This window comes from Dermacentor albipictus, unplaced genomic scaffold (assembly GCF_038994185.2).
Source record: "Dermacentor albipictus isolate Rhodes 1998 colony unplaced genomic scaffold, USDA_Dalb.pri_finalv2 scaffold_17, whole genome shotgun sequence".
In the NCBI taxonomy this organism is placed as follows: Eukaryota; Metazoa; Arthropoda; class Arachnida; order Ixodida; family Ixodidae; genus Dermacentor; species Dermacentor albipictus.
The window spans coordinates 5,040,958-5,068,789 of record NW_027225571.1 but is presented as its reverse complement, the minus strand read 5'-3'; positions in this window follow the sequence as shown (position 1 = coordinate 5,068,789).

The following is a 27,832-nucleotide window of genomic DNA, read 5'->3' as shown; positions in this document are numbered from 1 at the left end:
GTCTGGCCGGGCTGAGAACGTTGTTCACAGGCATATAGTGGGGCAACCCACAAGAGCGAGACGCGGGCCCCCTGACTTATACTGGGGACTTTTCATGGATGTGACAATTGTTTCTGCTTCCACATTACCTTCAGAGTAACAAAGGCTACTCTTGCCTGAGTGAAAAACAAACGTTCGAGGTACTTTTGCATTGAACGGGGACCGTTATTCGCAATTAGCCCATCCGGGATTTCACTTCGTGCGCCGATCCATTTCATATACTTTCAGTCCGGCGGCGCCCGAGTAGACGGTATACTTTTTCCCGTTCTGCAGAAAAAGGTTTGGTACAACTTTTTCCCTGGAGCGCGTAGTTCTCTAGCATGACAAAGTTTGTTATACACTCTGGTATATTCAATCCAGTGACCCTGTGTGGTAGTTCTACATTGTCGAATAAACAAGCGCAAAAGCCGAAGAAGACAGCGTGTGATGCACATACAGTACTTGCATGCCGTCAGCTAAGTAATTCTCAGGCGGCATCTTCTTTCTAGATATTTATCGTTTCCGCTTTCAGTTGTACGGTCCAGCCTGTTGTCGCTATGACAGCCCAGGCACTCCGTGTTAAATATGACAAGACATCAGTACACTCATCATATGCAATGTTTATACCACGAGCTGCGAAGAGATGCTGCCGAAAGACCACCCGCAGATTCCGCGTGCTAGATTGTCGATGCGATTTCCGCAGTACAGCTCACCTCTGGCGAAGACCCGAGCGTAATATTCCAAAGAAGCAATTATCTCCGAAGAACGGCGCGAGTCATGTTTAAGCGAGCAGCCCAAAACAATGAACTGTAAGCGTATCCCCAGGTATTTGTTATACACATGTGCTATGAAGAATGATATATCTCTCAATAAACCATGCCTAGTCTTATCTGACCGTCTCTCGTCTTCTATTCTCCGACACCGGGTAAAACCGGCGAATGCATGTCGAAACGCCTAAAACAACATGTACTGGGATAAAACGTTCAGAAAAATAAATCTTTTTTAGACCCTTTCGAATGATATCAGGCATGGCTTTTTGCATGGACCGCATCACCAATGTACATTTACCTGAAAATGTGGCATTTCTCAGATTTTTCAATGTATTCTCCTCTTTAACTTCAAAGCTATACGCTATTCGCCCGCCTAGCTATTCACCCATCTTAGTCAACACTGCTTGGCACTCTTACTGCCAATTATCCAGCCACGTGATGCTGTTGTATTCGGTGTCTGAAACAGATGACGATTATTTTTAGGGACAAGATAAGCTCCAAAGGGTTTACATTTTTCTAAGTGTGTAAGGACAAAGGATGTCACACTGCTTGGCGCTGCAGTATAATATAAATGAATAAGCTGCCGACGTTCATCTAGCGTTGATTTACACCAGTAAAATTAGGGTGTACATTAGAAGAACAAAAGCATTACAAGTGTGTTTTCATGTGGAACACCCTCTTTGGAGAAAAGGGCGTTTCTAGAGTTTTTACAAGGTTGAAAAGCCGAAACAAGCCTATTACCTCAATAAGGCTCTGAAAGTTTTAGGAGTGTAGAAATTAAGCTTTCGCCGCACTGGTTATCGCTGTCGTAGCCATCGCTTCTGGCTAATTTCGGTTAGTTTTGAACGCAGAGCTAGCCTTGAACCACGCAAACCTATTTCGGTCTGATCTGAGGTGAAGGCGTGACAACGACGGTGGACGAAGAGGGTACACACACACACACACAGGACACCTGTGTGTGTGTGTGTGCGTTCCCTCATCGTCGTCCTTCGTTGTCGCGCCTTCATTTCAGATCATGCTTAACCCACATGCCCAACTATCTATCCTAACGTCGTCTATGTAGGTCAGACCACATGTACCCTGGCGAGCATGCACTCACTCCTGGCCGCTGCTCGCATAACACCCAGACAAACATCGCTAAGTATTGAGACACTGACAGCACCTGAAAATCAAAATTTCAATGTAGCTACTGTCCATCGGTCAAGCTGGTGCAAGACAACACCACTGCACAACACGTAGCACAGCCAGACTGGAACACATGCGCGCGCGCGCGCGCACGAGAGAAAGACGTTGATTATTTGAAAATAAAATGTACACCTCTTTATACAATAAAGACCACCCCACTGGTTTTTCGGTATGGGTGCCTAGATTACGTTAATCATTCGCTTCATAATAGGTAGAGCAACAAGCTGTCGCATATATATCGCTTTGTGGTGGGCAGAGCTCCGCCTTGTCAGGATTCAGTCGTTCAGGGCAATGACTGAGCTCCGTAGCCCTGCAAGTCAGAGTGTTCGCAGTGAGATTAGGCGTGCACATATCCATATCTGATACTGTGCTGTGACTTGCTCAACCGCGTCGCAAGTTCCGCAGGTTGCGTCCAGCGACTTACCAAGGAATCGGGCTTTGAACGCTGGCGTGACTGCCGTGTCGGTGCACAGATGGCGGAGTGACCCGCGTTCCCGGCGTGGAAACCCAGGAGGAACATGAGCGCGAGCGTGCACTCTAGCCCTGACGTGCGCATAGTCACGCAACATTTGGGTATATTGAAGAGTTCGAAATTATCGAATAGGTCATTTTAGAACATAATTATGAATAATTACTGCTATACTCCATTCGGATTCGAAAGTTCTAATATTTGCCCATGTCTGCTTTAGTGGCAACCAAATTCCATCGAAATGGAGTAACCAGAGTGTATGGAAAATTTTGTCGTGCTAGACAACTACGCGCTCCTGGGAAAAAGTTGTAGCAAACCTTTTTCTGTTGAACGGGAAAAAGTATACTATCTACTCGGGCGGTATGAAAAGTCCCCTGTAGAATTCAGGGCACCCGCATCTCGCTCTTGTGGTTGCCGCACTATATGCCTGGGAACAGCATTATCGGCCCGGCCAGACATTTGATGGGAAGAAAGCTGCTTACTTTGGCGTTGCGCTTCTAAGCACGCGGTCGCAGAATCAAATCCGGGCCGCAGCGGTCGACTTTTGTTGGGGGTGAAATGCAAAGACACCCGTGTACAATGCATTCAGTGCAGGTTGAAAAACCGCGAGTGATAGAAATTAATGTGGAGTCCTCCACTACGCCCAGACTCAAATTGAAATCGTGGTTTTGGCACGTAAAACTCGACCATCTAATCATCTCGAAGAAAGCTCTGCAGCCGCTTGCCGTCGTTGCCTGAATACTCGTGGTGACAGCTTCAGAGAGCAATGAGACACGTTCACGTATCCTGTCTGGCATGCACAGTTACTCAAAAAATGGCTGTGGCTTAGCCAAGGTTAAGCCCAGGATGCGAAGCATACTAGCCTTTATTTTAGTTGTTGAACCACTGTTTAGCCTGGTGAACTGCTGTTGCTTGGTTATATTTGGTTCGGCTAGGCGAAGAAACAACTCATGCGTTACTCTGCTTCGCCTTCAAGAGCGGAACGCGACAGCGTTCCCGTCGACCCGCCAAGGGGTGGAAGACAATGGGCTACGGCGCAGCGACTACGCGCCCCGCATTGGACGCGGTGAGCGTCGAGCAACGCAGCGTTCGGCGCGGCAACGAAATGTGCGCCTGAGCAAGCGAAGCACTCCTGAGCCTTAGAAACGGCTCGTTTCTAAGGCAACACCACATTCACTAGAGGCGCTTTTGTACCGCTTTGAAGCATCGTACTCGTGGCTCAGTGGTAGCGTCTCCGTCTCACACTCCGCAGACCCTGGTTCGATTCCCACCCAGCCCATCTTGCAAGAGTTGAGCCAAAGCCACCTAGAAAATCAGTCTCTGTAGCACGCCGCAACCTTCGCTTCTCATTCCAACGAGCAGCTGTCTCCAGGAGGCATCTCACCTCGTGAGTGTCTACCAGAGGCAAGCGCAGCTGCTTATATACCGCCGCGACGCCGCGAGCGACGGCGCGAGTTGGAGCCCTGTTTCTCCTCCGTCGTGACGTCACGGTGTCACGTGGTATTGAAGGCGACACCGCCGCGCCTGAGGAGCTGGGTTGAGCTCTCGTAATATGCTTCGCATAAAATACTGAAAAACATTCCCCTCTTACCCACAAAGCAACGGCGCAGACACGAAACTTAGGAACGAGTTCAGAAGAGCTGGCACTTTAAAACAGAAAACACACTTAGGAATGAGGAAACCTCTTAAAATAGTACGTGTAGTGCGGAACAAACGGCCGCAAATGTCAAGCTACTCAAGACGAACGAAACAGCTATAGTCGGATACAACTTTAGAAAAAAGGGGGCGTTTACTCCTTCGAGGCGGATGCACACGAGCATCCACCAATGGGCGCGCACTCTGGACCGACGTCAGGCGCCGGACGGCCGGTGACTTCGCCGCTTCGGTCGTTTGGGCGGGGCCTCCCCTTTTTTCTAAAGTTGTATCCGAATATAGGCACAGTTGGAACAAGGTACCTTGTTGCTCAAATTGGTTTTCCGCCTTTGCACCCCGCTATTTGGCCGCGCAGCCACTGAATCTTTCTTTTGGACGGTTACGGGGGAGGGGGAGCAAACCACCCTCCCTCCCTCTGCTCCCCCTCCCGGCGGCCCAAGCTTTTTTCGTGCGGTCCTGGGCCGCCAACAAGCACGTTGTTGAATGACCCAAGCGTCTTCAACGCGACGCTCTGCCCCACCTAGATTGACCGACTGCCTGTCACCCGGCTTTTTATATGCTCTGGAAGTGGACACGTGACAGGGCGGAACGCGCCGCGCCTCGCGACGGCAAACTGACATTGGCCAGACCCCTTGCACGCGCGCGTCCGTGAGCTCTGCACTTCTGCTACTTCTTCTTTAACAAGTGGGCGTCGCTTTTCCTATGGCGCCACGACAATGTATTTTTGAGGATGCTCATTTTACAGTGCATCACTACGCGGAGCAAATAACCTGCTCCTCGAGTAATAGATGAGGGCACTGGCTGACAACCGAAGGCGCCAATAGCAATTAAGCACCATGTAAACTTTCGGCACGAAGTTTAGACATGCCATACGCTCGCAAGTGTGTGTGATGGACGCATGGACGGAAGGAGAGTGTTCGTTAAGAAAAGAAATAAAATATCGCTATGTGACATAAAAAAAGTAAATAAATGTAGACCAATGTATACAAGAAAAGCGCGCCAGGACACCATAAAAGAAGTATTTCGATGTAAGCAGACCGCATATACGAAATAAACACACTCGTGATGCTTCCAAAGTATGCTGCCGACGTCCACAACCCAGACCACCTGATGAGAACGTGTTGATGACAGCTTGACGACGACGTCGCGAGGACGGTGGCACGACGAAACAACGGAAACGGTTAATTGGACGTCAAACGTCCTTGACATTGAGCGCGACCATTTCGAGTTCTATTCGAAAAAATGCGGTCAATCATTTTGGCGCACCACTTGCCCTCGTAACAAATTTTGGAAAAACGATTTTTCTTTTCTTCGGCCACCTACACTGACATGAATGACGCCGTGGTGTGCGAATCCTAGCGTGAGAAAAAACGCCCACAAAAATAAAATACCGCGCGGAGTGCCTTGAAAATCTACCGAGTGTTAGAAGCGGAAATATGCTTTCTCGTTCCCACTCTGGCCGCTGCATGGTCAGGAGTTATGCTTTGTGGTAAAGCAGTACAGATCCAACGCCAATTCTCACTATATGTACTAAATTCTACATGCTTTGCAAACCGGGTAGAACTGCACAACATGGTAGCATTGTTGACAGGAAGCGTGCCAAACACGTATCGAAGTAGACGGGCGAATAGTTTAGATGTGTAAGAAGCGCAAGCATTGAAAAATGTGCGAAATGCCTCATTTTCAGGTACGTGTAGATTGGTGATGCGGTCCAAGTAAACACCCAAGCATGATACCATTAGGAAAGGTGTAGAAAGATATTTGTCTGTGGAAGTTTAATACGACTACTGTTTGCTTTAGAGGTGAAAAAAAAAATCAGGTTGAGCGTCAGCCGCCTCGCTGGTCGCCGGTCCGTAGATACGCTTTGCTGCGTCGCGCGCATCTCTGGGGCAACGGAAAGACGTGGTGTCCGCGCGGGTGGCTAAATTGCGTGCTGATCATCGTTTTCTCGTCGCTGCAACTTAGAATGAGTGTGGCTGACTGGCCTGAGGCATCACAGGGGCATCGAAGCCTGTAGATTAGTACTAGGAGCCTGTATTCCACTCCCCCTCCACCACAATGCCGCAGATGCGATATACCCAGCAGAACGTAACTTGTGTACGCAGTTTTCTATCTTTCAAGAGGTTCCGCTTTTTACTGCCTTCACCAACGTATGGTCTTTGGCGCTTGCAACACCTTTGTATATCACTAGCATGCGAGCCGAACATTAACAGTCGTTAGACATGCCGACGAAATGGTGAATGGTGTGCGTACTTTTCAGGGAATCCAAGGCTCAAATATTCGGGAGCGTTTAATTTTTTTTCTTCCGCCCTTTCCTCCGACACCCTAAGCACTCATATACCTTGGTTATTTGTTTCTGACCATGTAAAGGTCTGATGGGGAATATATAAGATAAGGTGATAATTATGAGCCTGCAACGGACGCCAGCTATCCAATACTGAATCTGGAGGTATAAAGTTCGTGAAGAGGGATAAGATGCCTCAGAAAAGCTGGCGAACGTTTCGATAGGAGGACCCATCTTCGTCAAAGACGCCGAGGATGACGAGGCCGCCTTTGACGAAGATAGGTCCTCCTATTAAAACATTGGCCAGCCTTTCTGAGGCACCTCATCCCTTTTTACGAACTTTATACCGCAGTGCGCTATTCCATCTGTCAGCCCCTTTCTTGTTTTTTAATCTGGAGGTAGTCAGCATTACGATCACGATGAACAGCACACAGCACCACTTCAAGGCAATGTGAGTTGTGTACCGTCACACCAACATGGGCTGGTGATGGTAGTATACGGTAGAGATGTCTTGGCTATGTTTACAAAGCAGTTTCAGGAAACGAGATCCTATTTCGCTGTGATGTTGCACGTTGACAATCTGCTGTTCTCATTGTGTTTTCTCGTGGAAATGCGTAAGGTAAAGGGAACAAGCGGACAGCTGACTTCCTGAAATGCAGGAAATCAAACGTGAATGAGCTGAAAAACATCCTGCTGTCATGTACTTAAAGAAATGTACAAAGCGCAAGCAGTATGTGCATAGCTAGAGTAACTTTGATGGTTATGCCTTTATCCCGTCAAAGTTACGCTAGCTCCATAGGTACTGCTTTCGGAGTCGGTTTGGCCGACAGAGTTTTCACAAATGCAGTGAACAGATTTACGAATTTTAAAAAATAATATTTCCTTCCTTATTAAATCCACCATTACGTACATATTTAAATAAGAAACTTGGGGATCGACAAGCGCAATCGAAGACAACTTCGTTGTCGTGCAAAAAGTTTTACGTGCAAAAAAACACTTTCTGATTATGAGGCACACCGCAGTGGGAGATGCCGGAAATTTGGAGCATTTTGGGTTCTTTAACGTGCACCTAAATCCAAGTACACGGTTGTTTTCCCATTTCGCCCCCATCGAAATGCGCCCGCTGTGGAACACCCAGGAATACTTGAGCCTTGGATTCCATGAAAAGTACGCACACCATTCACCGTTTCGTCGTCATGGCTGACGACTGTTAATGTTCGGGTCACGTGCTAGTGATATACAAAGGTGTTGCAAGCGCCAAAGACCATACGTCGGCGACGGCAGTAAAAAGTGGAACCTCTCGAAAGATCGAAAACTGCGTACACAAGTTACGTTCTGCTGGGTATATCGCATCTGCGGCATTGTAGTGAAGGGGCGGTGGAATACAGGCTCCTAGTACTAATCTACAGGCTTTGATGCCCCTGTGATACCTCTTGCCAGTCAGCCACACTCATTCTAAGTTGCAGCGACGAGAAAACGGTGATCAGCACGCAATTTAGCCACCCGCGCGGACACCACGTCTTTCCGTTGCCCCAGAGATGCGCGCGACGCAGCAAAGCGTATCTACGGACCGGCGACCAGCGAGGCGGCTGACGCTCAACCTGAATTTTTTTTTCACGTCTAAAGCAAACTGTAGTCGTAATAAACTTCCACAGACAAATATCCTTCTACACCTTTTCTAATGGTATCATGCTTGTGTGTTTACTTGGACCGCATCACCAATCTACACGTACCTGAAAATGAGGAATTTCGCACATTTTTCAATGCTTGCGCTTCTTACACATCTAAACTATTCGCCCGTCTACTTCGATACGTGTTTGGCACGCTTCCTGTCAACAATGCTGCCATGTTGTGCAGTTCTACCCGGTTTGCAAAGCATGTAGAATTTAGTACATATAGTGAGAATTGGCGTTGGATCTGTACTGCTTTACCACAAAGCATAACTCCTGACCATGCAGCGGCCAGAGTGGGAACGAGAAAGCATATTTCCGCTTCTAACACTCGGTAGATTTTGAAGGCACTACGCGCGGTATCTTATTTTTGTGGGCGTTTTTTCTCACGCTAGGATTCGCACACCACGGCGTCATTCATGTCAGTGTAGGTGGCCGAAGAAAAGAAAAATCGTTTTTCCAAAGTTCGTTACGAGGGCAAGTGGTGCGCCAAAATGATTGTCCGCATTTTTTCGAATAGAACTCGAAATGGTCGAGCTCAATGTCAAGAACGTTTGACGTCCAATTAACCGTTTCCGTTGTTTCGTCATGCCACCGTCCTGGCGACGTCGTCGTCAAGCTGTCATCAACACGTTCTCATCCGGCGGTCAGGGTTAGGGACGTCGGCAGCATACTTCGGAAGCATCACGAGTGTGTCTAATTCGTATATGCGGTCCGCTTACATCGAAATCCATCTTTTATGGTGTCCTGGCGCGCTTTTCTTGTATACATAGGTTTACATTTATTTACTTTTTTTATGTTACATAGTGATATTTTATTTCTTTTATTAACCAACACTCTCTTTCCGTCCATGCGTGCATCACACAAACGTGCGAGCGTATGGCATGTCTAAACTTCGTGCCGAAAGTTTACATGGTGCTTAATTGCTATTGGCGCCTTCGGTTGTCAGCCAGTGCCCTCATCTATTACTCGAGGAGCAGGTTATTTGCTCCGCGTAGTGATGCACTGTAAAATGAGCATCCTCAAAAATACATTGTCGTGGTGCATAGGAAAAGCGAGGCTCACTTGTTAAAGAAGAAGTAGCAGAAGTGCAGAGCTCACGGACGCGCACGTGCAAGGGGTCTGGCCGATGTCAGTTTGCCGTCGCGAGGAGCGCCGCGTTCCGCCCTGTCACGTGTCCACTTCCAGAGCATATAAAAAGCCGGGTGACAGGCAGTCGGTCAATGACGCGCATTCGGACACTTCGTTACGTGCCCTTCGGCGGCGAAGAAGCCGTCTCAAATCTTGAGTGATTTAACAACGTGCTTATTGGCGGCCCAGGACCGCACGAAAAAAGCCTGCGCCGCCGGGAGGGGGAGCAGAGGGAGGGAGGGTGGTTTGCTCCCCCTCCCCCGTAACAGTGCAAAAGAAAGATTCAGTGGCTGCGCTGCCAAATAACACAGCGTGGTGCAAAGATGGAAAACCAATTTGAGCAACAAGGTACCTTGTTCCAACTGTGCCTAGCTGTTTGGTTCGTCTTGAGTAGCATGACATTTGCGGCCGTTTGTTCCGCACTATACGTACTACTTTAAGAGGTTTCCTAATTCCTAAGTGTGTTTTCTGTATTAAAGTGCCAGCTCTTCTGAACTCTTTCCTAAGTTTCGTGTCTGGGCCGTTGGTTTGTGGGTAAGAGGGGAACGTTTCTTCTGTATATTTGTGTGACTGTGCATGCCAGACAGGATACGTGAGTGTGTTTCATTGCTCTCTGAAGCTTTCACCAAGGGTATTCGGGCAATGACGGCAACCGGCTGCAGAGCTTTCTTCGAGATGATTAGATACGATACTAGGGTTTTACGTGCCAAAACCACGATCTCATTTTGAGTCTGGGCGTACTGGAGGACTCCACATAGTTTCTTTCGCTGGCGGTTTTTCAACCTGCACTGGATGCATGGTACACGGGTCTCTTTGCATTTCGCCCCCAAGAAAAGTCGACCGCTGCTGCCCGCATTTGATTCTGCGACCGCGTGCTTAGAAGGGCTATGCCAAATTAAGCAGCTTTCTTCCCATCAAATGTCTGGCCGGGCTGAGAACGTTGTTCACAGGCATATAGTGGGGCAACCCACAAGAGCGAGATGCGGGCCCCCTGACTTATACTGGGGACTTTTCATGGATGTGACAATTGTTTCTGCTTCCACATTACCTTCAGAGTAACAGAGGCTACTCTTGCCTGAGTGAAAAACAAACGTTCGAGGTACTTTTGCATTGAACGGGGACCGTTATTCGCAATTAGCCCATCCGGGATTTCACTTCGTGTGCCGATCCATTTCATATACTTCCAGTCCGGCGGCGCCCGAGTAGACGGTATACTTTTTCCCGTTCTGCAGAAAAAGGTTTGGTACAACTTTCTCCCTGGAGCGCGTAGTCCTCTAGCACGACAAAGTTTGTTATACACTCTGGTATATTCAATCCAGTGACCCTGTGTGGTAGTTCTACATTGTCGAATAAACAAGCGCAAAAGCCGAAGAAGACAGCGTGTGATGCACATACAGTACTTGCATGCCATCAGCTAAGTAATTCTCAGGCAGCATCTTCTTTCTAGATATTTATCGTTTCCGCTTTCAGTTGTACGGTCCAGCCTGTTGTCGCTATGACAGCCCAGGCACTCCGTGTTAAATATGACAAGACATCAGTACACTCATCATATGCAATGTTTATACCACGAGCTGCGAAGAGATGCTGCCGAAAGACCACCCGCAGATTCCGCGTGCTAGATTGTCGATGCGATTTCCGCAGTACAGCTCACCTCTGGCGAAGACCCGAGCGTAATATTCCAAAGAAGCAATTATCTCCGAAGAACGGCGCGAGTCATGTTTAAGCGAGCAGCCCAAAACAATGAACTGTAAGCGTATCCCCAGGTATTTGTTATACACATGTGCTATGAAGAATGATATATCTCTCAATAAACCATGCCTAGTCTTATCTGACCGTCTCTCGTCTTCTATTCTCCGACACCGCGTAAAACCGGCGAATGCATGTCGAAACGCCTAAAACAACATGTACTCGGATAAAACGTTCAGAAAAATAAATCTTTTTTAGACCCTTTCGAATGATATCAGGCATGGCTTTTTGCATGGACCGCATCACCAATGTACATTTACCTGAAAATGTGGCATTTCTCAGATTTTTCAATGTATTCTCCTCTTTAACTTCAAAGCTATACGCTATTCGCCCGCCTAGCTATTCACCCATCTTAGTCAACACTGCTTGGCACTCTTACTGCCAATTATCCAGCCACGTGATCAGTGGCGTAGCAACAGGGGGGGCCGGGGGGCCGTGGGCCCCGGGTGCAAGGAGCCAGTGAGGGGGGGGGGGGGGGTGTCATATACGTTTGAAGACACCCCTCTTTCCGCCGGCTACACCCGGGGGGGGGGGGGGGAGGGGTGACAGAAGACCTATGGGCCCCGGGTGCCAGACGACCTAGCTACGCCACTGCACGTGATGCTATTGTATTTGGTGTCTGAAACAGATGACGATTATTTTTGGGGAAAAGATAAGCCCCAAAGGGTTTTTATTTTTCTAAGTGTGTAAGGACAAAAGATGTCACATTGCTTGGCACTCCAGTATAATATAAATACATAACCTGCCAACGTTCATTTAGTGTTAATTTACAGCCGTAAAATTAGGATGTGCATTAGAATGACTAAGGCGTTGCAAGTGTGTTTTCATGTGGAACACCCTCTATGGAGAAAAGGGCGTTTCAAGGGTGTTTACAAGGTTGAAAAGCCGAAACACCCCTACTCAACCCATAAAGCTGTGAAAATTTTAGGAGTGTAGAAAGTCAGCTTTCGGCGCACTAGTTATCGTTGTTGTAGCCATCGCTTCTGGCTAATTTCGATTAGTTTTGAACACAGAACTAGCCTCGAACCACGCAAACCTATTTAGGTCTCATCTGAGGTGAAGGCGTGACAACGACGGTGGACGAAGAGGGTACACACACACACACACAGGACACCTGTGTGTGTGTGTGTGCGTTCCCTCATCGTCGTCCTTCGTTGTCGCGCCTTCATTTCAGATCATGCTTAACCCACATGCCCAACTATCTATCCTAACGTCGTCTATGTAGGTCAGACCACATGTACCCTGGCGAGCATGCACTTACTCCAGGCAGCTGCTGGCCAGACGCCCCGACAAACATCGCTTAGTATTGAGACACTGACAGGACCTGAAAATCAAAATTTCAATGTAGCTACTGTCCATCGGTCAAGCTGGTGCAAGACAACACCACTGCACAACACGTAGCACAGCCAGACTGGAACACATGCGCGCGCGCGCGCGCACGAGAGAAAGACGTTCATTATTTGAAAATAAAATGTATACCTCTTTATACAATAAAGACCACCCCACTGGTTTTTCGGTATGGGTGCCTAGATTATGTTAATCATTCGCTTCATAATAGGTAGAGCAACAAGCTGTCGCATATATATCGCTTTGTGGTGGGCAGAGCTCCGCCTTGTCAGGATTCAGTCGTTCAGGGCAATGACTGAGCTCCGTAGCCCTGCAAGTCAGAGTGTTCGCAGTGAGATTAGGCGTGCACATATCCATATCTGATACTGTGCTGTGACTTGCTCAACCGCGTCGCAAGTTTCGCAGGTTGCGTCCAGCGACTTACCAAGGAATCGGGCTTTGAACGCTGGCGTGACTGCCGTGTCGGTGCACAGATGGCGGAGTGACCCGCGTTCCCGGCGTGGAAACCCAGGAGGAACATGAGCGCGAGCGTGCACTCTAGCCCTGACGTGCGCATAGTCACGCAACATTTGGGTATATTGAAGAGTTCGAAATTATCGAATAGGTCATTTTAGAACATAATTATGAATAATTACTGCTATACTCGATTCGGATTCGGAACTTCTAATATTTGCCCATGTCTGCTTTAGTGGTAACCAAATTCCATTAAAATGGCGTCATATCCAGCTTTTCTGGACACGTACCTACTAGCGCCCCAAGCGGGCCCGGCACGAAGCTAGCGCGTTTTCAATGGAACGAGCGGGTTTTTTGCGAATAACAAAAGCTGCAGGCCGATTATTGAAAAACGCAGGTGACAGACGTGTTCTGGATGACAGTCCACACGAGCCAAATGCAGTGATCACTCTATGGCACGTAAAACTTTTGTTCCCACAGCACTTAAAGTTTTAGCAATGGAAGCCTATGGAAACGACGAAAATTTGTGCTCGATTTTTGAGGCAAGAACGATGACTGTAATAAAACTATCCCGTCTATCGTAATACGCAGTGCAGCGTATGTAGTCCGGAGACTCAGCTTTCGATTGATGCCTCTCTCGAAAGTGAAAGGTGAAAGTGCTGGCATACGCGGATGACATCGCGTTGTTTTGTCGGGATAAAGAAAGCATCGAAATCGCGGTCGCAGAGGCTTTATCATACTGCAGAATGACAGGCAGTGCTATCAACTTTGATAAATCCCTAGGGGTTTGGATCGGCAACTGGGAAGACCATCCGAGTACGTTTGCAAATATCCGCTGGACAGTCACGCCGGCAAAGTACCTGGGGGTGCCGCTTGAGCACTACCGTGACGCCGTTGATTACTGTAATGCCGAAACTGAAAGGGTTCGTGAAGGTACACTTAAATGGGGAGGCCGCAATTTCTCTATGTTTGCTCGTGTGACAGTGTGCAACCTGTTTGCCGTTGCCAAAATTTTTTACGTGCTCCAAGCGTTGTGCATGTCAAGGGCTAACATACAACGTTTACACAGAGTACTTGCAGTGTTTGTATGGGGTTCAAGCTGGGAGCGCACCAGTCGCACTAATCTCTTTCGTTCGGTTAAAAATGGAGGATTAGGTCTGGCACATTTGTTCATTAGGCAGATTGTGTCGCGGTTTGTTTTCTTACGGGACCAAAATGACCCATTTTTATTAACTATGTTTCAGACAAGGCTGAGCGAAGCTATACCTGAGTTTATTGTATCGTCACATCGGTGCAGTCAAGGCAGAGCGCGTGGTTTCCTAAAAGAGGTAGTCTTGGCGTTTCAGCTGTTAAAGGTTCGGTTCTCCATGGAATACCTAAGTAGGGTACCACGAAAGCGCTTATATAAGGACCTGGTAGACACAATGTTGCCGGTGCCATTGTATCGCTCGATGTTCTGCATTGGACCTGAAAAGGACGTACTAAAAAGAGTAAAACGAATGCCAGTACGCCCATCGGTAAAGTCCTTCTTTTTCCAGCTCCACACCAATACTTTACCTGTGAAACCGTGGCTAGATGAAAAAGGTCCTTCCGTGCCTTGGAGCGTCAACTGTTTACTATGCCGGAAACCCGAAACAATAGAACACATTTTTCTAGACTGCTGGGATGCTGTGTTCCATTGGGACATGTTACAGAGAACACTAAAGAAGGACTTGCCGATTACACCATATGGGATTCGTTTCTTGCCTACTCTAAATGAAGACAAAGTATCCTATGACATGTTCATGCTGGTGTCCTTACATAGCTTATGGAAAACTAGAATGGCCGTGAGACATGCCGAAGTAAATGCCCGGCCTGTTAGAGAATACTTCATTGAAAGCATTTGTCATATTAAGGAAATGTATAATTTGCAAAAAGAAAAACCAACATGGCTCAGTGTGATGACTGAGCTAGCGAATTTTAAGCGATTTTAGCCCTGTGACTGCCAACCAATGGCAGAGATGTTGTCGTGACCGTTGTCTATTGTTAAAATGTCTTGTTTTGTAGCCTTGTTGCCATGTCGGTAATAAAGACAAAAAAAGGTAGCCGTGGCTGAGCGGTAGAATAGCGAGCACCTTTCGTCCCGCATACGGGCGGCCGTGGTTCGATTCCCCCTTCGCAGCTTTTTTTTTTTTTTTCAAGCAGCATAGGACCTAGTTTTTTAGTCTCTCACTAGATGGCAGAATCACAAAACCCATGATTTGCTTTCGGTTTTGGTTTTTCAGCAGCGCATTTTTTTGAAAGCCGCATAGGGCTTATAGTACGTCTCCTACCAAATGGCATAAACACAAAACTCAAGAATTGCTTTCGGTTCTGGTTTGCCAGTGGTGCTCTTGAAATATTATGCTTTCTATTTTTCCTTCATAAAACGTAGCAGTATCGTGTTCATTTGTTAAGTCATCGCTTTTATGAAGGTTTTATTCATTGGACAACATAACTAGAAGCTTGCGCATGGCTTTGTGTTATGAAAAAAAAATTACCGACGATTACGTTACTTCCTAATGCGAAATTTGAGCGCAGCAAATAAGCTGTTTCACCTTTTCGATAGATTGAGGCAAAGAAATCCAGCAACACATGTATGCGCTATCACAGAATTTTTTTTTTATTTTTCACACGTATTCCTTTAACAAAGACTCCACTAACAGTTCTTGACAGTCATGAAGGAAGCTTTGTGGTCGGAGAAATAGACTGATATATGTTCGACTTGGTACACCAATGCTTGATTCTCAAAGACGAGATCTATACAAGTGCCTCGCGAGGTTGTCACAGCCGTGGGACGCGTTACGAGCGAGAGGAACGGGATGTTCTCCCGCATAAGTGTTAGGAAATTGCTGTTTGTCTTTATGTCAACATTAAAGTCCCCCACTACTAACATCGGTGTGGATCGATGGACGGTTAATGCGAGTTGCAGGAAGTGCACGACGTCTTTCGTGAGTGCGGTAGCGGACTAACGAAAGCGGTATCAGTCGGTCGCTGCTAGCGCTGGGGGGATGAAAGGGGGGCGGAGCTGGTTACGAGGCCGACGATAACGCCGACGACGACGCGAAACCCAGGAACGGACGCCAAAGAGCCATTTGTGTAGCCAGCCCTCCTCCACAGTCTCTCCTCCTCCCTTCCATCATCCTCCCTCGCCCGGAGAGCCGACAGCGCGCATGCGCGGCGGCGGAGCAGATTCGTCGGCGAGCTGGTTGCGAGGCCGACGACAACGCCGACGACGACGCCGACGACGACGCGAAACCCAGGAACGGATGCCAAAGAGCCATTTGTGTAGCCAGCCATCCTCCACAGTCTCTCCTCCTCCCTTCCATCATCCTCCCTCGCCCGGAGAGCCGACAGCGCGCATGCGCGGCGGCGGAGCAGATTCGTCGGCGAGCTGGTTGCGAGGCCGACGACAACGCCGACGACGACGCCGACGACGACGCGAAACCCAGGAACGGACGCCAAAGAGCTGCGCTCTAAAAAAACTTTCGTGCTTTGTAGCGTGGAACCTGCAAGAACAAGATGGCTATTCTTATTGCCTTCTTCTGGAAGGTCCGTTTTCTTCGACTTTCGGCTGTCCTTAATGGCACACACTCCGAGCGAATGACGTCCAGCTGTGCCACAATGTTACCCGGTGGCCAGTGCCATTCCTATGCAACATTCGTGTGGAACAAAGGGTCTGCTAGGCTGAGTCGCTGCCCGAACGTTAATTATTTCTAAATATTCATCCAAATAAGAAATGCACCAACTAGGAGATGTGCAGCGTCTGGATTAGTAGCTACTGTTAATGTGTTCCCTACAGCCAAGTGGTGTCAATCCGTAGGTGTGGCCGTAAAACAACCATTTGAATAAATGTCCTTCGTTCGGTGCATTTGCTTTTGATGCGCAGCATTCTTTGTCGAGTACCCCAGCAATTTGGTAGCAAAATCGTGCAATATCTTACCTGTAACGCCAAAAGCTTGATGCATTTCCCATATAAGTATATAGGTCTTCATAAAAAGGGTTGGGGTGACCAACTTGAAATTGGAAGTGGCATCAGCATAAATTTGGGCCAAGGTGAATTTAGCAGTGATATGGGAGTGGCCCTACCTAAATTTGGGGTGAAATCGTAGTGAGCCAAGCTAAATTTGAGGCTGATATGGGGGTGGCCCAACCTAAATTTGAGGTGATATAGGGGTGGGTAAGCCTAAGTTTGGGGGAATATGGGGGTGGGCCAGCCTGGATTTGGGGATGATATGGGGGTGGGAGAACCTAAATTTGGGGCTGATGTGGGGGTGGGTCAACGTCGATTTGCAGGTGGTGTTGGAGTGGGCCAATATAAATTTGGCGGTGTTGTGGAGGCGGGCCAATCTGTATTTGGGGGTGATATGGGGTTGGTCCTACCTAAATGTGGGGGCATTCTCGGGGTCGGTCAATCTGAACTTGGGGGCGATATGGGGTTGGGCCAACCTAAATTTTGGGGTGCTTCGACTGGAATTTTGGGGGACGATTTATGGAAATTCGTGGGTGGACCAACTTAAAAATTAGGGGTGGCCCAATTGAAATTGGGGATGGGCCAACTCCAAGTTTAAGGCTGGGGAAAAAAATCGGGCGTAGCCGACTTAAAATTGGGGGGTGGGCCAATTTTAATTTGAGGGTGTGCCAACTTGAAATTTGGGGGTTGGCCTATATAATGTTTGGGGGTGGGCCAATCGAAATTTGGGGGGCCTGTTTACGAATAGTTAGACAACACCAGTGGTGTTTCTGCATCTTTTTCATCATCGCAAAGTATGTATAATAATAATTGTTACCTGATACTCCTCAAGGGGAGCTACCACTCGAGCCTTCCCAGCCCACTGGGCTGATAATGTCACAGAAGTACTCTCATCGTGACAACTGCGACGTTCAATGCGGAGATCACATGAGCAAATCGCAGACTGAGCTGACCATTTTCACACCAATGCCATTGCTAACACTACTCGCTCGTGCTAGAGGCAACACAAGCTGACAACTATCATAATTCAACTTTAACTCGCACGCTAGTCGACACGCTCTCAGCGCACTATTTCGCCAATCATTGGATAGAGCCTTGCTGGATGTTTTACTGTCATGTTGCGTCCTTTTTCACGTAGGCCGTCTCCCGAAAAGAGAATAGATTTTTGAGAATGACGAGGCAAGCTAGTGTATAACTCATACGAAGCAAATGTATAAACGGTTATAGTAATTTTTCAAAAATGAATATAAGTAAATAAGATTTCAGATGGTATTGTTTCGACCGGGCATGACAACGAGTTTTTCCCGCCTGTCACAGTGCTTTGACCGAAAACCTAATCATTTTGTTCAAACGTGTTGCCCAATACTACATGTGCTAAATGTAGAAAAGTGCGGTGCGTGGTCACAGCTTCAAAGCCAGTCTATTTTGTGTACGGTTGTTGATATTGTAGTAATGTGGAGTTTTCTTCTTTATAAGAGCACAAAAAGAAAAATATAACAGATTGTAGCTAAGCGCAAAGTAAATTGGAAGATCTGAAACCAGCAATTATTTTTAATTTGTGGATTGGTCTTCTCCGCCGGTAGATCGCTGTCGCATTACTTCAAAGAATTTTGTTTGTGTGCAACTGCAACAAAAACGAAAATACTACCATTTCATTGCCAGGACCTTTATGCCCTATACACACACAAGAAGGACACCAGATAATTGGCAATATCAGTTTATAAACTGACATTGTTTTGCTAATTTCAATGTAGCGTGGTGCCTGCGGACGGAGTATTTTCTTAGTATCAGTCCAGTGTTAGCAGTGAGAAGCAGTTCGGTCTACCATTCCCATGAGGGCATACTAGCCATTGTAGCGCTTTACTGTAGGACAAATTAAGTGCTAAAAACTTGGTGTGTCTTGTCCTTTCCGCAGGTCGTCCATCCATTCTGTTATGGTGACGATCAACATTGTGTCCGTCAGGGCTCCTCCTCATTTTTAGCTTCACCATCGCGGGAGTGGACAGAGAAAGGAAGCTTTCTTCACAATCCGCCCCAGCGGGATTCCACCACTCGTAACTGCTGCAATTTGCATTCAGTGACTGGGCATGCTAAGCACATCCTTAGTTTCACAGGGACTAGAGTACGCAGAAAAAGTAGAGCTTTGGTCGCTATCACTACCACGAACCCATGTCAATGCAGATATAAGTATGTGCAGGGGCTGAGTATGCTAACCTCTCCGCTACCACCTGCTTCCACCACCTTAGATTTTCCAGGCATACCTGCTTCTTGTTTTCATCGCAGACGCATGCAGGATAAACGCGGATAACTAAAAAATCTCAGTGCCCTTCCACTCTGTGAAGAAACATGACCTGCAAAGCTGTGTATGTGGGTCCCTTAATGGTGAACTGCACCTCCACGGTATGTCGGCACCGCATTGCACTGTCTTCGGGATCAGCCCACATATGGGGAGCGCTGAACGCATGCTTCACCACCACTGGGGGTCGGGCCGGTATTACGCTACCTTCAGGACTTGGCTCTACACGCGGATGCGATAGTGGAGAAAGTAGCCCTTAAGAGGAAGCTTTAGCTCTGGTGGTCCTATCTAAGTAAATGTAAAAGGAGAATTCGTTTTTCTCGACAGCCACTGCATCTAATTTGACAAGGTTTGTTGCATTTAAAACAAGAACTTAAAATCTAGTGTCTGTTGGTTTCGAATTCTTGAATTAGGTCATCATTTGTTTATTCAAAATTGTCCAAAGTGGCAAATTTTAAGAAAACGAGACCATCAAGTTTACAACTCTCTTTCGGCAAAGAAAACTAATATCAAAATTATGTACATTGCATCTAACAGCACATATAAAGCAGACAAAATTGATATATTACGCATGAATCTTAAAAAATTTAGTAATATGGAAATACAGCTTTTCCACAACCCTTGTTCACAACGTAACGACTTCACGTAAGATATAAATCGGCATATTGTAATTGTCTAATGGATGCTGTTTACAGAACCTTCTTTATCTGGAGTTAATAATTTGTAAACTTCGTGCTTTTGTACTTTTCGCACTTTCGAATTGTTGAATATCTTTTACCAAAATTCAGGCCCTAAATAGAAATTCCGCTTCCAATAGTCACTAGAATTAACCTTTCTCTCCCGAATCCAACAAAGTTCATTAAAATCGGTCCAGGGGTTATCTAAGAAAAGCGTTTCGGCGTTTTACATCTATTTGAATAGGCCGAGTAGGAATAGGGCCCGTGTTAAAGCTTCCTCTTAACGACTTCGCTGTAAAAAAAAAAGAATAAAAGAATAAAAGAAAACAAAAACGCTGCATCCATCAATATCGCCGGCTCAGATTTCGTCATGATGGCACCGTCCCCATCGGCACGGCTCCGTGAGCAGCTACCAAGCTGTTCACTTTCGTTATCTTCCTTCCCTCGGCGGCCGCGCATTGTCTTGATGCCAGCGGCGCGCTAAATCTGCACCATCATTCCGTCATGCATCGCTTCTGCGACCAAGCAAGCTTTCGGCGGCACACGTACACTGCCGTGTTGACACCAAAACTTTAAACTGCTTGCTTTCGAGTAAACAGCATGAATAAAAATGGAAGGCGACTATAAGGCCACGTGGAATATGTTCGCGGGACCATACTATTGATGACAGCATCCCGAAAGGCTAGATGTGGTCAGGTTGGCTTTACAGGTTTGGAAGAAATGACTGACGGTCTAGCTGCTTCATTATCACATAAACAGCGCTTGAAGTTGTTCGCGCAGTTTGTGTGTGGTTCCTCCTTTGTGTCCCGTCGTGAACTGCTGTTCTTTCTGTGGCTTTACAGATGTTCCTTTTCTGCGTCAGTTACGCCTTCCAAGAGTGTTTACTTGGAAAATTTTTGTTTGCAGGGCTCTTACAGAAGCATGTTTAGTCCAAAGTTTTTCGATTGGCTGCATAATCTCGAGGACGGGCTCCAAACTTCTCATTTTCTTTAGCCACGTAAGAACCATTACTGAAAATTTAATTAACGTAGCTTTGTTAATTACGCAAACAACTTCTCAACTTACTCCGCATCTAGAGATTAACAATCTGAACACTCGAATGATAAAATGATGTCAACATTGTTTGTATCATTTCAATAGTTTTGTTTCGTGCAGTTAAAAGCAGCCGGCATATTGATGGTGTTGTGGACTTCTTATAAAGTAAGTGTGAAAGCTTGCACAGGTTATCTTGGCACAAATCAACTTCATGAGCTTAAGCACATGTGCCCAACCTTGCACGACTGCCTTTACAACCGATTCTTATATATTATACAAGAAGCACCTCAGCGCTACGGTACATCCCACAAGGTGTGCGAGACCACTGTGTGCGCTCCCGATTAAGGTGCCTGAGCGTTGGTGGCATCAGGCTCGGTTTCCTGGCATCATAAGGAATAAAAACTGCTGCCTGGAAGAAAGCATTGGGTACATTTTCAGTACTTTGTAACATATGGATCAGCACGGATGTGCACGTTAGAACGAAAAGTACTGAAATATTAAGATGAGGCTTTCGCTGGATGTATTTTAGCTGTCTAATGATAAGATCTAAAGAAAAAATACTGTGATTTTGTGACAAATAATGCTGACATGAAATATGAGCTCCGACACAGTAGCCGTGGTGGAACTGGCCCCTAGACTATTGGGATACATTGAACCACGATACGCTGGTTTGATAGTTCGCGCTTGAATTTCCTGTATGTCGGCGCCGCTGTGCAGTGTTGAAGGCCCTTTTTAAACGACAAGCACTATTTTTCAGCTAATATTGAAAGCAACTGTATTCCTTTTTTAGGGGGGGGGGGGGGAGCTTTTTTTTTAGCGTCTAACCACAGTTCCAAAGTTATCAGTTAGCTCAAGGTGCGCCTGCATGTGTTTCTAATATCCAGTATGTTGTCACGGATTCAATAGCGAAAGAGCGTTATCTTATCAGATTGCGCGCGTGAAGCGAATACTGGCCTACATTCGCCGTCACATTTGAAGACCTGAGATTGCGCTGCAATGTACGAGCATTTCAGTCTGACGAGCTGACGCCTTGATCCGTAGATCGGAATCAGAGGAAGCACTTTGCGCGCAGCCATCGTTGCGCTTTGAGCGTTTTCTTTTCCAGCGCAAGCTCACCTTATAATGAGATATATTCGTGACTCACTCTTTGGAAGTGTTTTGTTCTTGACATCCCTACAATGTGAGAGTATAGAGGCGCTTCATCTTCATTGAGTGAATACTTGGAAACGGACTAGGCTTTTTCTTGCGTCTGCGTTTACACGCTTACCGCATCAATTTATTTTTTATAACCTAATTTAGGAGGCTGTATAACACAGCAACCTTTTATTAACAGGACGTTTTAATAACACAGAAAATATAAACGCTTATTAGTCGGCTTTCACCTTATGGTAAGGAATTTCAATAAAGATATCTTTATGATAATTCAAAGCCTATCCTCTTGACAACGTTTAATCTGAGTTCCTCTTTGCAAGCTGATACAGACTTGCAGGTGGTTCGTATCGGGGGCCCTCAACATATGTCTAACCGTCAAACAAAGAGTTATTCCGAATGTTTAATTTCAGGAAGGCGTGTTACCCTCCTGTCTTTCATTCCCGTTCGCAAACACGCATAAGACGAAAGTGCTGCGTGAAGAGCGTCGTTAGTCAAAACCAACGAACTAGCGTAACTCACCTCGCTTATATCGCTGTCATTTAGGCTTATATAAGAAATATATATATATATCTTATATCGACGCATCACGAATCGAAAAAGAACTGTCCGTGACCAGCCCAGCTAGGTTTCTTTCATTTCCTACTTCGTAGTAGCGGCTAATAGTAGCTCACGAAGCAGAGCACTGAGTGTGGATATTGCAGAGAAGGTGTTCTATATACTGTCTCGTCATCCACCGAAAATTGCCCGCCGTGCTACTGGCCATAGAAAATTCGTAGAAAATTGTATATGTGACGCCCAGCCATTTGCAACACCGCAACTTTGTTTTGCGATTGGAGAGTCCAGGTGAGAGAGAGGGTGGTTATGTAGATAAAGACACGCTATTTTCTGCAGTAACATAGGAATGCATGAATGAATGCCTTCATTTATTGAGAAAAAAGAAGAGCAAGCATCAGTGGAAGCACGTCTCAGCAGATTGGGAAAGAAGCGGGGGACAAAGAGGAAAAGCTGGAGGTCGGGTGGCAGGCAAAGTCGCAGTTTAGGGGCGAGAGAATATAAGCAAGAGTTGGTGAAACCAGTTGAATTCTAGTGTAGATCTGTGATGTGGCGAGTAAATGATTGGAGTCACCGCCAAGCATCCGTCATTTACGGTAGTATAAGCACCCGCCGTTCTTGGTAACAAACGTTTACTGAAAACCAATCTTCGCAATTAATTATTCATCAGCCATACCTCGCCACGTATTTCTTAGTGGCAGGGTCAGTGGCTTTCAACTACGCTGTCGCGACAAGTTACGACTATAACGTGACGCTTGCGGTTACGGTTGCCATACTCGTGACTCTTACTATTGCGCGAATACTATAAACATGGGTTTACTGCACAAGTTAGTGAACAGACATTTTAGAACCGCGTTTCTCACCTTACATACGCTCAACGCAAGCACCATTGCAGTATGTTACGGTGCGCGTCCCTTCAAGACGGAGACGAAAACAAAAGAACGCGTTAGAAGACAGGGTACCGACTTGGGCCTCGTGCCAAACATATCCAAGCCAACAATATTTAGTTTATTTCAATAACCTAAAGGCCCAATGCGGGCGTTACGTAGGGGGGGATTCATCAAAGAAAACTTAACAATATACAACACAGAATATGAACGGCTGAAGACAGGAATAAACAAGTTAATAAGCCAGGTACAAGTTGACAGGGGAACGAATGGCTAGGAACAGGTACTAAATAATGCACATGTAGCAAAGCCCACAAAACAAAACAAAAATCTCACCTTCAGAAGTTACAAAACATTTCATCTAATATTCCACGGAACGTTATGGCCCATACGCACACAATGAAAAAGAAACGAAAAAAAAACCGCATATCATTCTACAGTGGAATTTTCTAAGCATGACCAAAGAGCTGTTTGAAATGATGATGTTCCAGAGATAGCCGCAATGCTTGAAGGAAGCGAATTCCACTCTTCAATAGCCAGGACCAAAAGTGAGTATTTGTATCGTTCTGTCCGAGCGAAAATGGGTTAGTCGTCTTCATGTGATCTACACAAGCCGGTGTGTGCGGCACCGGGAGAAGATGTGAACTTGCGGATGGTGTGTTGCTGTGGTAAAGAGTATAAAAAAGATAAACGGCTGTGTTTTCTGTGCATGACCAGAGGCGGGGGACGGAGCGATATTTTCAGTATTGTTACACTTTGATACCGAGAGTAACGGAAACGGATGAATCGAGCAGCCTTGTTTTGTATAGATTTCAACATGTTAACAGGATAGGTATAATGACGGTTTCAGATCATGGATGCGTATTCTATCACAGGCCTGATTAGCATGTTGAATGCGTGTAGTTTTGTGTCCTGGTTGACTTGGTGTAGTCGGCGTCTAAGAAGACGAAGTTTTTTTTAAGTGTTTGGTAGTAATCAGTTCAATATGAGTGCTCCAGGATAAATACGAGCTAAAATTTACACCGCGGTATTTTACCGACGCTGAAGTTTCAATGATAGTACAGTGAAAGCTCGTTAATTCGAACTTCAATAATTCGAATTTATGGATAATTCGAACTGTACGATTTGGTCCGGCCAAGCTCCACAGAAATCCATGTATAAAAAAGCCCGTTAATTCGAACGCGAGAAGGTCCCCTCACGGATAATTCGAACTACGCTCGCCTGGCACACGGCCAGAGAAACGCACCTACTGCCTACACACAAGGCTGTATTGCCTCCGAAACGGAGAGAACGGCGAGAGAAGGCAAAATCGGAAAAAAAATCTAACCGACGCGGGGTCAGCCAGAAGGCAGCGGCGGCTGCCGCCTCTCCGTTCTACGTAACCTCCGAGACTTCTTGCCCGTTGCGAATCTCGGAGGCTTTGCAAATCTTGTACAGCTGCTAATGTTGTGCGGAGATGGCACGGCAAGCTCCAAAACACAGCGAATCAAGTACGTTGCAGCTGCGCTTGCAATCAAGAACCAACGAATCAGGGCTTTCGCCACCTTCACATGTTCAGCGTCTTTGTCTCGGCAGTCTTCATCGGTTGTGCACCTCTGTTTTCAGCTTAGGAGGTATCGGCCGTCGCGATTCATTGTGATGGTGTTAAGCCTCGGCTAACGTTCGTTTCGATGGACATCGGTGGTGTGGCACAGTCGGACCCAGAGCTTCGACTTGAAGATGGCGTGTGCCCGCGGCACACGCCATCACTTTCTGACACGCCAAATTTCAGACATGCCCTACTGCTTCCAAATCGCAGTGTACTGTTGCCCTCCTTCACTTTCGTTAGTTCGAACTTTCGTTAATTCGAACTGAAGCGGCTTCCCCTTGCGGTTCGAATTAACGAGCTTTTACTGTATTATTAAATGTGTGGGCATTAGGAATCGCCTTAGCAGCGGAAGTAAACTTGAGATGTATAGTTGTGTCTGCGTTAATTGCCATCTGCCCTACCGCACCAATGAGTTAGCTCATCAAGATCAGTCTGGAGAGCAATGATGTTAACAATCATGCCGTCGTTTCTATGCAAAGAGGTTATGTATTTAAACTTCTGGAGTGACAGTCCACCCCGTCACCTACGGGAGCGCTTGAAGCCGCCGGCGGCCATATTGTTAGAGGAAAAGGAGCACGGTTACAGTACGTGGCTGCAAGCACGCGCGACGCAACTGTACTTGCAGTTCTGCGATGAAAAATGAAATGAGACCCCTTTGGGAAGTATATCAGTCCGGCATTGTGTGTCGCTGTTGTCAAAAAAAAAAGAATGTCATGGTGGTGGGTGCCTTGTGTTCTGTGTACAATATGTTGCGAGAACTGAAAAACAATCGTTTCCTGTTTTCTTCATTCAGTAACCTGCCGAGTGCATCGGCACTGTGATGCCCTTTCGTCGATACGTGGTGCCGGGCCGTATTGGCAAAACATGACCTTGAAATATAGTATCCTTATGCCATTTCTTAAAAAAATCACTATTTGTGTTAATGAGTGTTTTTGATTTAAACCTAGAAAACAAGAAGAATATTCAACGGTAGGTCTCATTTTTGTCCGGCGTTTCAGTTCTAGCTGAAAAGAGTTGGTGAAAGCAAATTTACAATAAAGCTAAGGCGACCCACCATCTGCACGAAGCCGCAAGCCTACATGCGCTCCAATGAGGGTAACCTGCCAAAGTTAAAGTCATGCGTCACTGGCGGCTCAAGCAATCTTTACTTTTTTTTCCGTTTCTGCATCCGTTCTTCCTGCGTCTGCGGCAAAAACGAGAGGTGGGAAGGCAGATAAACGGAAATTGGTGGAGGCAGGTGGTAGCGTAATGGTTAGAGTGCCCATCTCCCAAATGCAAGATGCTGCATTTGGGAGATGGGCTCGAGTCCCGGTGGTTTGTTTGGGAAGACAGCTTTCTGTGCACTCTGGTGAGTGCGACGCTCAGAATTAGGCGGCAGCCTGACGACAACGGTCGCCGTCAACGTAACAGAATAAGCGGGCGTGCAAGGTCCCACTTAAAGCCGAAAGTACATTCAGAGGAGATACGCTATACTCTTGTCGGCAAAAAAAAAGTGATGAGTAACGAGCGGTGTTGTTGAGCGATGCTGTAGACCGATAATGTCACTATAGACAGGACCATGCTCCAATCCCGGTGCTCAGCGGAAATATACATCGACAGCATTTCAACTAGCGTGTTACTGATACTTCATTAAGGTCGTTGCGTGTTTGTGTTGTGTCTTGCAGGAGCGAGTAGTATAGGAGATGACATTGGAGAGAAGGCGGTGAGCGAAGTCCGCGAAAAGTAATTGAGGATAGCCATATTGAACGTCGACGCCGTCTTGAAGAAAGCCTGCGACTTCAGTTGCTCAGCCGACAGAGAGGCTTGAGTGGTAGCATACCGCTGGGCGTATTTGGTATCCACAGCGATAGACACACACTTTGCGGAAGTAAACAGGGAACGGCACGTAGTGAGTTGGCCGCCATTTTCAAGCTCTGGTATAGCTCTAAAAATGAATGTGGAGAAGTGTGACGCAACAAATAGTATATGCCAATCGAAATGAATCAGCGTGGTCATACTTGCGCGACAAGCCATGGTGGCCTGCCACCAGGACACCATGAAGTTGCAGCGATGACAGTTTTCATTGGGTACTTGAGCATAAAAACGAGCACATCAGAGACATCCGAGGGATGTTTCTACGGTATAGACCGTTTTTTCGCAGGCGCCGCCATATTGTGAACGCAGTGGCGCCGCCTATGAGCAGCGCCATACTGGCTTGGGTGAATGCGGTCTTTCGCATGGCAGGTATACGCTCGGCGGCAGGTTCTGGCGTTTGTTTTCGCGGTCGTGCGGTTTGTTTAGTATGACGTGCGTCTTCTACGCGGTAAACGGTTCTGTGAGACGTGCTGAAGTGGTTTAAGGCGTCATGGCCGGAATTTCTGCTGGCGTTGAGGTGGACGGAGCATGCAGCGCGATGTGTGCGCGCAGGCATATTCGTGCATACAATCAGCCTCGGAGATCACTTGTGTATTTCTGAATGTTCCAATCACTAATGTGACCTTATTGCAGTATTATCCTCTATTTCTGAGCTGCGATTTAGAAGCCATGAAACATACGCGACGATCGTAACAGCGTGAGTGTGGGTACCGTTCTGCTACGATAGGAGTTGTGATAATATACTTTGACAAGCGTTCAAACTGTTTGCTGCAGGTTACATTGCGTGGCTACTTGGTTCGATGGATGAGGTTTCCGCCCCTGAATAAAATAGTTTTGGCAAGTGATAGCAGCATACCTTACAGTCTGAATTATGCTTGTCCAGCAAAGGGACTGTTTACGAACTGCGCGAGCGTCCTGAGCAGTGGTAGGTGCTGGATTATATATATCTTTGTCCTATATACACCGCATGGTCCAAGCATACCGCATCAGTGGTTATATATTTATAAACGTTGTGCGGCATGACCATGCGTTGCCCTATTGCGGCGCTAGCCCGTTTTCTCTTGCTTTTTCGAG